This window comes from Acromyrmex echinatior, chromosome 17, assembly GCF_024713525.1.
Source record: "Acromyrmex echinatior isolate Ae372 chromosome 17, ASM2471352v2, whole genome shotgun sequence".
NCBI lineage: Eukaryota > Metazoa > Arthropoda > Insecta > Hymenoptera > Formicidae > Acromyrmex > Acromyrmex echinatior.
Window position 1 is genome coordinate 7,385,118 of NC_141868.1, and position 12,346 is coordinate 7,397,463.

Genomic DNA, 12,346 nt, shown 5'->3' on the forward strand with positions numbered 1-12,346 from the left:
CCTAACTCGAACCTAACCGTAAACCGAACTACCTAACCCTAAAACGCTAACTAACCGAACCACACCTAACCGAAAACTAACTAACCTACCTCACCGAACCTAACTAACCTAACCAACCTAACCTAACCTAACCTAAACCTAACCTAACCTAACCTAACCAACCTAACTAACTCTAATAACGAAACCTAACCTAACTCCTAACCACCTAACCTAACCTAACAGACCTAACCTAACCTAACCTCACTAAACCTAACCTAACCTAACACGCTGAGGCGGAAAGAAAGAAACGAACACAGTTTCTGAACGCCGGAACCAACTACGGAATCACAAATGGGGCCTAACCAACCTAACCTTAACTAAATAAGACTAAACACGCCGACTTCACTAGAACCACAGGGGGGATGAAACGCCTAACATCAAACCTAAGGGCACCTAACTAGAACTAACCAATACCTAAACGTTAAAGGGGACGACTAACTCAGAACTACCAACCCTAACCTCACCCACTCACACCCTACCCGTAAAGGGCGAACCCCAAAATAAAACCTCACCTAACCCACCCTAACCTAGCGCGCAAACAACACCGGCGCGACTACACCTTCACCCTAACTTCACCTCACCACCTTACCCTAACTAACCTAGCCTACTCTACCACCACCTAACCTAACTCTCCCCAACCTAACCTAACCTAACATCAGTCTGCTTTTGAGGACCTAACCTAACCCGGTCAGCACGCCTATGCCGATCGCGACGGCCGGCTAACCTAACCTAACCAACCTAACCCCACACCTTCCTCCCCACACCTAACGCGTCCTGAGCCTAACCTACCCGAAGGAGCCTAACTAACCTCGAACTACCACCCCTAAGGCCAACTGAACCTATACTGACTCCCACGTGCGAACCGCCGTGTGATATCCTAGCAACCTTGCAGACCCCTAACCTAAACAGGACTAACCCCGGGAACCTCGTGAAAACGCGGGTGTATTGCGACCTACACCCGCGTAACAACCACCGAAGGTACCGCGAGTCCCGTTAACCAAGGCTAAAACCTAACTACAACTAAACTACAAACCAGTCGGACGCACGGGCAGGACGCCCCGGACCTCGAAGCTAACCTAGACCAACAGCGTCCTAAGCATAACAGTGAACCAACATAACCGGAAACCTAACCTAACCTAACGGAACCCGACCTAACGCTAACCCAAAAGCCTAAACCGATACCGAAACCAACCGAAGCCGAACCGAACGCGAACCGAACACGACAGAAACCGAAGACCCAAACCGAACCGAAACACGAACGACGCTACCTAACACAGACGTAACGCGAACAGCAAACCGAACCGAACACGAACCGAACCGAATACGAACCGAATCCGAGACCGAAACCTAACGAACCTAACGCGAACCGCACCAGATCAGAAACCGAGACCAACCGAAACCGAACCGAACCGAACCGAACCGAACCGAACCTAACCGAACCGACACCGAACCGAACCGAACCGTAACCGAACCAACCGAACCGACCGAACCGAACCGAACGCGAACCGAACCGAACCCGAACCGAACCGAACGCGAACCGAACCGAACGCTAACCGAACCGAACAGACCGACCGAACGAACCAACGCGAACCAACCGAACCGAACCGAACCGAACGAACCGAACCGACTACCGAACCGAACCGAACGAACCGAACCAACAACCTAACCGAACCGAACCGAACTCCTAACCGAAACCGAACCGAACCGAACCGAACCGAACCGAACCTAACCGAACCGAACCGAACCGAACCGAACCTAACCGACCTAACCACGAAGCCTAACCGAACCTAACCTAACGAACCGAACCGAACCGACCGAACCGAACCGAACCGAACCCGAACCGAACCGACCGAAACGAACCGAACCTAACCGAACCGAACCGAACCGAACCGAACCGAACCGAACCGACCGAACCGAACCGAACCAGAACGAACCGAACGAACCTGACCGAACCGAAACCGAACCGAACCGAACCGAACCGACCGAAACCGAACCGAACCGACCGAACCGAACCGACGGAACCGAAAAAACCTGAACCGAACACACGAACCGAACCGAAAGCCGTAACCGAACCGACCGAAACAGACCAACCGCACCGAACGAACGACCGAACGAACCGAACCGAACGAAACCGAAACCGAACCAACAGAAACGAGAAACGAACGAACAGAACCGAACCACCGCGGTAAACGCGACCGAACCGAAAACCGAACCGAACCAACCTAACCTAACGAACCGAACAGAAACCGGAACCGAAACCGAACCGAACCGAACGAAAGACCAAACCGAACGCGAACGAAGCCGCACCGAACCGAAACCGAACCGAACCAACCGAACGAAAGCGAACCGACCGAAACCGAAAAAAGCGAACGAACCGAACCAAGCCGAAGGAAACCGAACGACACGAACGAAACCGAACGCAACCGACCGACAGAACCTAATCAAACCGAAAGCGAACGCGCACCGAACCGAACCGAAACCGAACCGAACCGAACCGAACCGAACAGAAAGAACGTCTTAACGGATAACCGAAACCGAACCGAACCCTTCGCTTAACCCCCCGAACGCGAACGCTAACCGAACCGACAGGACCAACCGAACCGAAACCTAACCGACAGAACCGAACGCGAACAGAACCGAAACAGAACCTAACGAACCCCCGAACCTAACCGAACCGAACCGAACCGCACCGAACTCGAACCCGAACAACCGAACGAACCTAACCTAACCGAACGCGAACGCGAACCGAACCGACCGACCGAACCGAACCGCACGAACGAACACCGAACCGAAACCGAACCGAACCGAAACAACCCGAACCGAACCTAAACCGAACGACCTAACCGAACGAACAGAACCTAAACTAACCGAACCGAACCAACCGAACCAACGAACCGAACCGACCTAACACCAACAGAACGCGAAACGAACCTAACCGAACCAAACCGGAACGACCAACCCTAACCTAACCGAACCGAACACCGAAACGAACCGAACCGAACGAACCGAACCGAACAACCGAACAACCGAACCGAACCGAACCCGAACGAACCGAACCGAACCTAAACGAACCGAACCGAACCCGAACCAACGCGAACCGAAACCGAACCGAACGAAACGAACCAACGAACCGAACCGAACCGAACCGAACCAAACCGAACCGAAACGCGAACGCGAACCGAACCGAACAGAACCGAACCGAAAACCGAACCGAACCGAAACCGAACCGAACCGAACCGACCGAACCTAGAACACCGAACCTAACCGAACGAACCGAACCGCACACCGAACCGAAACGAACCGAACCTAACCGAACCGAACCGAACCTAACCGACCGAACCTAACCGAACCGAACCGAACCTACCGAACCGAACCGAACCGAACCGAACCGAACCGAACCGAACACGAACCGAACCGAACCTAACCGAACCGAACCGAACCGAACCGAACCGACGAACCGAACCGAACCGAACCGAACCGAACCGAACCGAACCGAACCGAACCGAAACCGAACCGACCGAACGAACCGAACCGAACCGAACCGAACCGAACCGAACCGAACCGAACCGAACCGAACCGAACCGAAACCGAACCGAACCGAACCGAACCGAACCGAACCGAACCGAACCGAACCGAACCGAACCGAACCGAACCGAACCGAACCGACCACCGAACCGACCGAACCGAACCGAACCGAACCGAACCGAACCGAACCGAACCGAACCGACCGAACCGAACCGAACCGAACCGAACCGAACCGAACCGAACCGAACCGAACCGAACCGAACCGAACCGAACCGAACCGAACCGAACCGAAACCGAACCGAACCGTAACCGAACCGAACCGAACCGACCGAACCTAACCGAACCGAACCGAACCGAACCGAACCGAACCGAACCGAACCTAACCGAACCGAACCGAACCGAACCGAACCGAACCACCGAACGAACCGAACCGAACCAACCGAACCGAACCTAACGAACCGAACCGAACCGAACCGAACGAACCGAACCGAACCGAACCGAGAACGGCTAACGCGAACCGAACCAACCGGAAACCTAACCGAACGAACCCGAACCTAACCGAACCAGAACCGAACCAACCGAACCGAACCGAACGAACCCGAACCTGAACGAACCGAACCGAACCGACCGAACTAAACCTACCGAACCGAACGAAACCGACCGAAACCGAAACCTAACCAAACCAACCGAAACTAAAGAACCGAACCTAACCTAACCTTACACCTGAACCAACCTATACGCAAGATAGTGAGTAACCTAAAATTCATATACCAACTATACGATACCTAAGAATATCTAAACTAAACCCTACTCTAACCTAACCTAACCGGAACTAGCCCTGATACCTGTATATACGAAATCGAATATCTGAGATTCTAACCTAACGCTAAACCGAAATGAACATAATCTCGAACCACACCTAATCCGAACCGTAACCTGAACCGAACCTAAAAGAATTCCGAGCCAAGATTGTAGTGTAGTGGTTCCTTTGGAACGAACCGAACCGAACCGAACCGAACCGAACCGAACCGAACGAACCGTAACCGGAAAGCACCGAACCGAACCCGAACCGAACAGAACCGAACCGACCGAACCGAACCGAAACCGAAACCGAACCTAACCGAACCGAACCAACGCGAAACCGAACCGAAACCGAACGAACCGGAACCGAACCGAACCGAACCGAACCTAACCGAACCGACCGACCGAAGCCGAACCGAACCGACCGAAACCGAAACCGAAACCGAAACCGAAACCGAAACCGAAACCGAAACCGAACCGAACCGAAACCGAACCGAACGCGAACAACCGAACCGAACCGAACCGACCAACGAACCGAACGAACCGAACCGAACCGAACCGAACCGAACCGAACCGAACCGAACCGAACCGAACGAACCGAACCGAACCGAACCGAACCGAACCGAACCGAACCGAACCGAACCGAACCGAACCGAACCGAACGAACCGAACCGAACCGAACCGAACCGAACCAACCGAACCGAACCGAACCGAACCGAACCGAACCGAACCGAACCGAACCGAACCGAACCGAACCGAACCGAACCGAACCGAACCGAACCGAACCGAACCGAACGAACCGAACCGAACCGAACCGAACCGAACCGAACCGAACCGAACCGAACCGAACCGAACCGAACCGAACCGAACCGAACCGAACCGAACCGAACGAACCGAACCGAACCGAACCGAACCGAACCGAACCGAACCGAACCGAACCGAACCGACCGAACCGAACCGAACCGAACCGAACCGAACCGAACCGAACCGAACCGAACCGAACCGAACCGAACCGAACCGAACCGAACCGAACCGAACCGAACCGAACCGAACCGAACGAACCGAACCGAACCGAACCGAACCGAACCGAACCGAACCGAACCGAACCGAACCGAACCGAACCGAACCGACCGAACCGAACCGAACCGAACCGAACCGAACCGAACCGAACCGAACCGAACCGAACCGAACCGGAACCGAACCGAACCGAACCGAACCGAACCGAACCGAACCGAACCGAACCGAACCGAACCGAACCGAACCGAACCGAACCGAACCGAACCGAACCGAACCGAACCGAACCGAACCGAACCGAACCGAACCGAACCGAACCGAACCGAACCGAACCGAACCGAACCGAACCGAACCGAACCGAACCGAACCGAACCGAACCGAACCGAACCGAACCGAACCGAACCGAACCGAACCGAACCGAACCGAACCGAACCGAACCGAACCGAACCGAACCGAACCGAACCGAACCGAACCGAACCGAACCGAACCGAACCGAACCGAACCGAACCGAACCGAACCGAACCGAACCGAACCGAACCGAACCGAACCGAACCGAACCGAACCGAACCGAACCGAACCGAACCGAACCGAACCGAACCGAACCGAACCGAACCGAACCGAACCGAACCGAACCGAACCGAACCGAACCGAACCGAACCGAACCGAACCGAACCGAACCAACCGAACCGAACCGAACCGAACCGAACCGAACCGAACCGAACCGAACCGAACGAACCGAACCGAACCGAACCGAACCGAACCGAACCGAACCGAACCGAACCGAACCGAACCGAACCGAACCGAACCGAACCGAACCGAACCGAACCGAACCGAACCGAACCGAACCGAACCGAACCGAACCGAACCGAACCGAACCGAACCCCGAACCGAACCGAACCGAACCGAACCGAACCGAACCGAACCGAACCGAACCGAACCGAACCGAACCGAACCGAACCGAACCGAACCGAACCGAACCGAACCGAACCGAACCGAACCGAACCTAACCGAACCGAACCGAACCGAACCGAACCTAACCGAACCGAACCGAAACCGAACCGAACCGAACCGAACCGAACCGAACCGAACCGAACCGAACCGAACCGAACCGAACCGAACCGAACCGAACCGAACCGAACCGAACCGAACCGAACCGAACCGAACCGAACCGAACCGAACCGAACCGAACCGAACCGAACCGAACCGAACCGAACCGAACCGAACCGAACCGAACCGAACCGAACCGAACCGAACCGAACCGAACCGAACCGAACCGAACCGAACCGAACCGAACCGAACCGAACCTGAACCGAAACCGAACCTAACCGAACCGAACCGAACCGAACCGAACCGAACCGACCGAACCGAACCGAACCAACCGAACCGAACCGAACCTAACCGAACCGAACCGAACCGAACCGACCGACCGAACCGAACCGAACCGAACCGAACCGAACCGAACCGAACCGAACCGAACCGAACCGAACGCGAACCGAACCGAACCGACCCGAACCGAACCGACAACCGAACCGAACCGAACCGAACCGAACCGAACCGAACCGAACCGAACCTAACCGAACCTAACCTAACCGAACCGAACCGAACGCGAACCGAACCGAACCGAACCGAACCGAACCGAACCGAACCGAACCGAACCGAACCGAACCGAAACCGAACCGAACCGAACCGAACCGAACCGAACCGAACCGAACCGAACCGAACCGAACCGAACCGAACCGAACCGAACCGAACCGAACCGAACCGAACCGAACCGAACCGAACCGAACCGAACCGAACCGAACCGAACCGAACCGAACCGAACCGAACCGAACCGAACCGAACCGAACCGAACCGAACCGAACCGAACCGAACCGAACCGAACCGAACCGAACCGAACCGAACCGAACCGAACCGAACCGAACCGAACCGAACCGAACCGAACCGAACCGAACCGAACCGAACCGAACCGAACCGAACCGAACCGAACCGAACCGAACCGAACCGAACCGAACCGAACCGAACCGAACCGAACCGAACCGAACCGAACCGAACCGAACCGAACCGAACCGAACCGAACCGAACCGAACCGAACCGAACCGAACCGAACCGAACCGAACCGAACCGAACCGAACCGAACCGAACCGAACCGAACCTAACCGAACCGAACCGAACCGAACCGAACCGAACCGAACGCAACCGAACCGAAACCGAACCGAACCGAACCAACCGAACCGAACCGAACCGAACCGAACCGAACTAACCGAACCGAACCGAACCGAACCGAACCCGAACCGAACCGAACCGAACCGAACCGAACCGAACCGAACCGAACCGAACCGAACCGAACCGAACCGAACCGAACCGAACCGACCGAACGAACCGACCTAACCGAACCGAACCGAACCGAACCGAACCTAAACCGAACTCGAACCGAACCGAACCGAACCGAACCAACCGAACCGAACCGAACCGAACCGAACCGAACCGAACCGAACCGAACCGAACCGAACCGAACCGAACCGAACCTAACCGAACCGAACCGAACCGAACCGAACCGAACCGAACAACCGAAACCGAACCGAACCGAACCGAACCGAACCAGACCGAACCGAACCGAACCGAACCGAACCGAACCGAACCGAACCGAACGACCAACCGAACCGAACCGAGAACCGAACCGAACCGAAACGAACCGAACCGAACCGAACCGAACCGAACCGACCGAAACCGAACCGAACCGAACGCCGAACCGAACCGAACCGAACCTAACCGAACCGAACCCGAACCGAACCGAACCGAACCGAACCGAACCGGAAACCGAACCGAACCGAACCGAAACCGAACCGAACCGAACCGAACCGAACCGAACCGAACCGAACCGAAACGAACCGAACCGAACCGAACCGAACCGAACCGAACCGAACCGAACCAACCGAACCGACCGAACCGAACCGAACCGAACCGAACGACGAACCGAACGACCGAACCGAACCGACCGAACCGAACCGACCGACCGAACCGAACCGAACCGAACCGAACCGAACCGACACCGAACCGAACCGAACCGAACCGAACCGAACCGAACCAAGCCGAACCGAACCGAACGCGAACCGACCGAACCGAACGAACCGACCGAACCGAAGACCGAACCGAACCGAACCGAACCGAACGAACCGAACCGAACGAACGAACCGAACCGAACCGAACCGAACCGAACCCGAACCGAACCGAACCGAACCGAACCGACCGAACCGAACCGAACCGAACCGAACCGAACCGAACCGAACCTAACCGAACCGAACCGAACCGAACCGAACCGAACCGAACCGAACCGAACCGAACCGAACCCGAACCGAACCGAACCGAACCGACCGAACCGAACCGAACCTAACCGAACCTAACCGAACCGAACCCGAACCGAACCGAACCGAACCGAACCGAACCGAACCGAACCGAACCGAACCGAACCGAACCGAACCGAACCGAACCGAACCTAACCGAACCGAACCGAACCGAACCGAACCTAACCTAACCGACGAACCGAACCGACCCAACCGAACCGAACCGAACCGAAACCGAACCGAACCGAACCGAACCGAACCGAACCGAACCGAACCGAACCGAACCGAACCGAACCGAACCGAACCGAACCTAACCGAACCGAACCGAGACCGAACCGAACCGAACCGAACCGAACCGAACCGAACCGAACCGAACCGAACCGAACCGAACCGAACCGAACGCGAACCTAACCGAACCGAACCGACCTAACCGAACCGAACCGAACCGAACCGACGAACCGAACCGAACCGAACCGAACCGAACCGAAACCGAACCGAACCCGAACCTACCGAACCGAACCGAACCGAACGCGAACCGAACCGAACGAACCGAACCCGAACCTAACCGAACCGAACCGAAAAACCGAGAAACGAACCGCACCGAAAGAACCAAACTACCTAACAGACCGAAAACCTAACCCGAACCTAACCGAACCGAACTAACCGAAACTAACCTAACCAAGCATAACGAAGTCTAACCGGAACCTAAAAACTAACTCTAACCGAACCCAACCTACAATTACCTAACTAATAAACCTAAACCTAAACCGAACCGAACCTAACCAACCTAAACCTAAACCGAACCTAACTAAACCTAACCTAACTACACCCTAACCCTCAACCAACCGAATCCTAACGCTAGACCCAGTATGACTCAAAGCCTACGCCTAACTTGTATACCCTACCCATCCAACACGAACTCACCATCAGACTAGAGGATTACCCGTGAACCCGTAACCTAGATCACTAACTGAAACTGACCAGCCTCAATCCATCTACTATACCCCCCACGTTGAATCGAGAGCACCGACTAACCCCCCGTAGAGCACCCCTACCGCCACTACTCCGCCCGTCACACACCATGATATAACCCTTATTACACCGACTCAGCCGAATGCATCGTAACGAACGCGAAACCGAAAGAACAGAAACCCTAAGAAACCTAACTGAACCTAAAGAAACTAACCTGACCTAACCTAACCTGGCAACCTAACTAGACCAACCGAACCGAACTAAACCGTAACCTAAACCGAAACCTGAACCGTAGCTGAACCGTAACCTAACCGAACCTAACCGAACCTAACCTAAACAACCAAACCATACCGAACCTAAACGACCGAACCTAACCTAACCTAACCTAACTCTAACCTAACCTAACCTACCCTAACCTAACCTAACCTCACCTAACTCTACCCTAACCCCTACCTAACCTAACCTAACCTCCTAACCTAAACCGAACTAACCTAACCGAACTACCCTCAACCTAACTCACCAACCTAACCTACCTAACCTAACCTAACCTAACCTAACCTAACCTAACTAACCTAACCTAACCTACCTAACCTAAACCTACCCTAACCTACCCTAAAACTACCTAACCTAACCCACTCTACCTAACCTAACCTAACTAACCTACCCTAACTAACCTACCTAACCTAACCTAACCTAACCTAACTCTAACCTACCCTACATAACCTAACCTAATCTAACTACCTAACCTAACCTAACCTAACCAACCTAACCAACCTACCCTAACCTAACCTAACCTAACCTACCCTAACCTAACCTCTAACCTAACCTAACCTAACTAACCTAACCTAACCTAACCTAACCTAACCTAACCTAACCTAACCTAACCTAACCTAACCTAACCTAACCTAACCTAACCTAACCTAACCTAACCTAACTCTAACCTAACCTAACCTAACCTAACCTAACCTAACCTAACCTAACCTAACCTAACCTAACCTAACCTAACCTAACCTAACTCTAACCTAACCTAACCTAACCTAACCTAACCTAACCTAACCTAACTCTAACCTAACCTAACCTAACCTAACCTAACCTAACCTAACCTAACCTAACCTAACCTAACCTAACCTAACCTAACCTAACCTAACCTAACTCTAACCTAACCTAACCTAACCTAACCTAACTCTAACCTAACTCTAACCTAACCTAACCTAACCTAACTCTAACCTAACCTAACCTAACCCAAGTGAGTACTATATGGAAAAAATCTAATCTCAAATTCGCAAGTTGTACTAACCCCTATACCTAACCTAACCTAACCTAACCTAACCTAACCTAACCTAACCTAACCTAACCTAACCTAACCCAGTGGAAGTAACCTCTAAAACCTGACCCCGTGTCAGTCACTCCGACCTAACCGACACCCGGCGGTCCCCGAACTGACCGAAATATCGATAAATGGTGGAATTAACCTAAATTCCCCAATTTTCCAGACATAACCCAAACTCCAAAGTTTTGATTGACATCTATCTTTCAGATCTCTTCGACACCCTCATTTTTTTTTCCCTTCATTTTTGAGGGTCGAGGGAAAAAAAAAAATAAAATAAAATAAAATAGTTGAAATTCTTAAAAGTTGGTCCTACATGCCTATTTCGACTCTCTACGTCGACTAGATACTTTCATTTTTTTTTTTTTTTTTTTTGAGTTGGACTTGGAAAATTTTCAAAATTTTGATATCCAAAATTAAATTTCGTAAGTGGGGGTGTCGATGTATCTCGTCGAGAAGAACAACTTTTGTCCTTATAGCAATCCCTTTCCAGCGACCCCTCTGGTCAGGAACTTATATTTAATGTTTTCACTGATACAGATTGCATGGCCTAACGGTGAAAGATACGCCAAAAAAAAAAAAAAAAAAAAATATATACACCCCGTTTTTGTTTTCTTTTGGGCCCTTGATTATAAGAAAATTATGAAACTTGATTTTCCAAATTTTTTATTTTTTTTATTTTTTGTGGGAAATCTGACTCAATGGATAAGTCAGAGTTCTTTTGACAAGCCCACGCTTGTCGTGTGATGTGATAAAGAAATTTACAATCTAGACTTAATTTGTAACTGTAAATATAATATTTATTTCACGAATACAATTTTATACGAACGTACAGGACGAACACCTCTATTGATCTGTTAATATAATATTTCTTTTTTTATTATTTTTTTTTATGCTGCTAGGCAACTCGTTACCAACACAATCCTTAAGCTTACTACGCTCGCTGCGCTAGTGAGGCATTAAGAATTCCTCACATTTTGGACTCTTCAGCGCCCTCTAGTTTCCGAAACGGTTAGTCCTAGAACAAAATTGTATACCTCCTTTTGTGTTTGGCACGTCGAAATCTATAAAATCGCATACTTATCATTTGTCATTTTCATTGTCATACTTATCATTTGTCATTTTTCCTTCATTTCTTTTGAGGAGTGTGGCACTTAGAAAAATTTTGAAAAATTTCAAAAAAAAAAAAAAAATTATTGAATGACTAATGGCTTATTGTAAAATGGCCATAACGCTGCAACATAGACTTTTGGATAACTCAGTTTTGCACTACGCATAACCGAATCAACTAATCAGAATCTTTCCCTTTCTCCCATTTCATGGAAAA

At 52.2% G+C, this 12,346-nt stretch overlaps 1 long non-coding RNA gene across 1 annotated transcript; it reads right to left on the reverse strand.

The window, feature by feature from the left end:
• Nucleotides 1-10,615: 10,615 nt before the first annotated feature.
• On the reverse strand, nucleotides 10,616-11,475 carry LOC147906966 (uncharacterized). Its single transcript, XR_015548052.1, has 2 exons — nucleotides 11,053-11,475; nucleotides 10,616-10,997 (listed from the first exon to the last, which is right to left on the reverse strand). It is a non-coding gene; the product is annotated as an uncharacterized LOC147906966 (long non-coding RNA).
• Nucleotides 11,476-12,346: the final 871 nt, after the last annotated feature.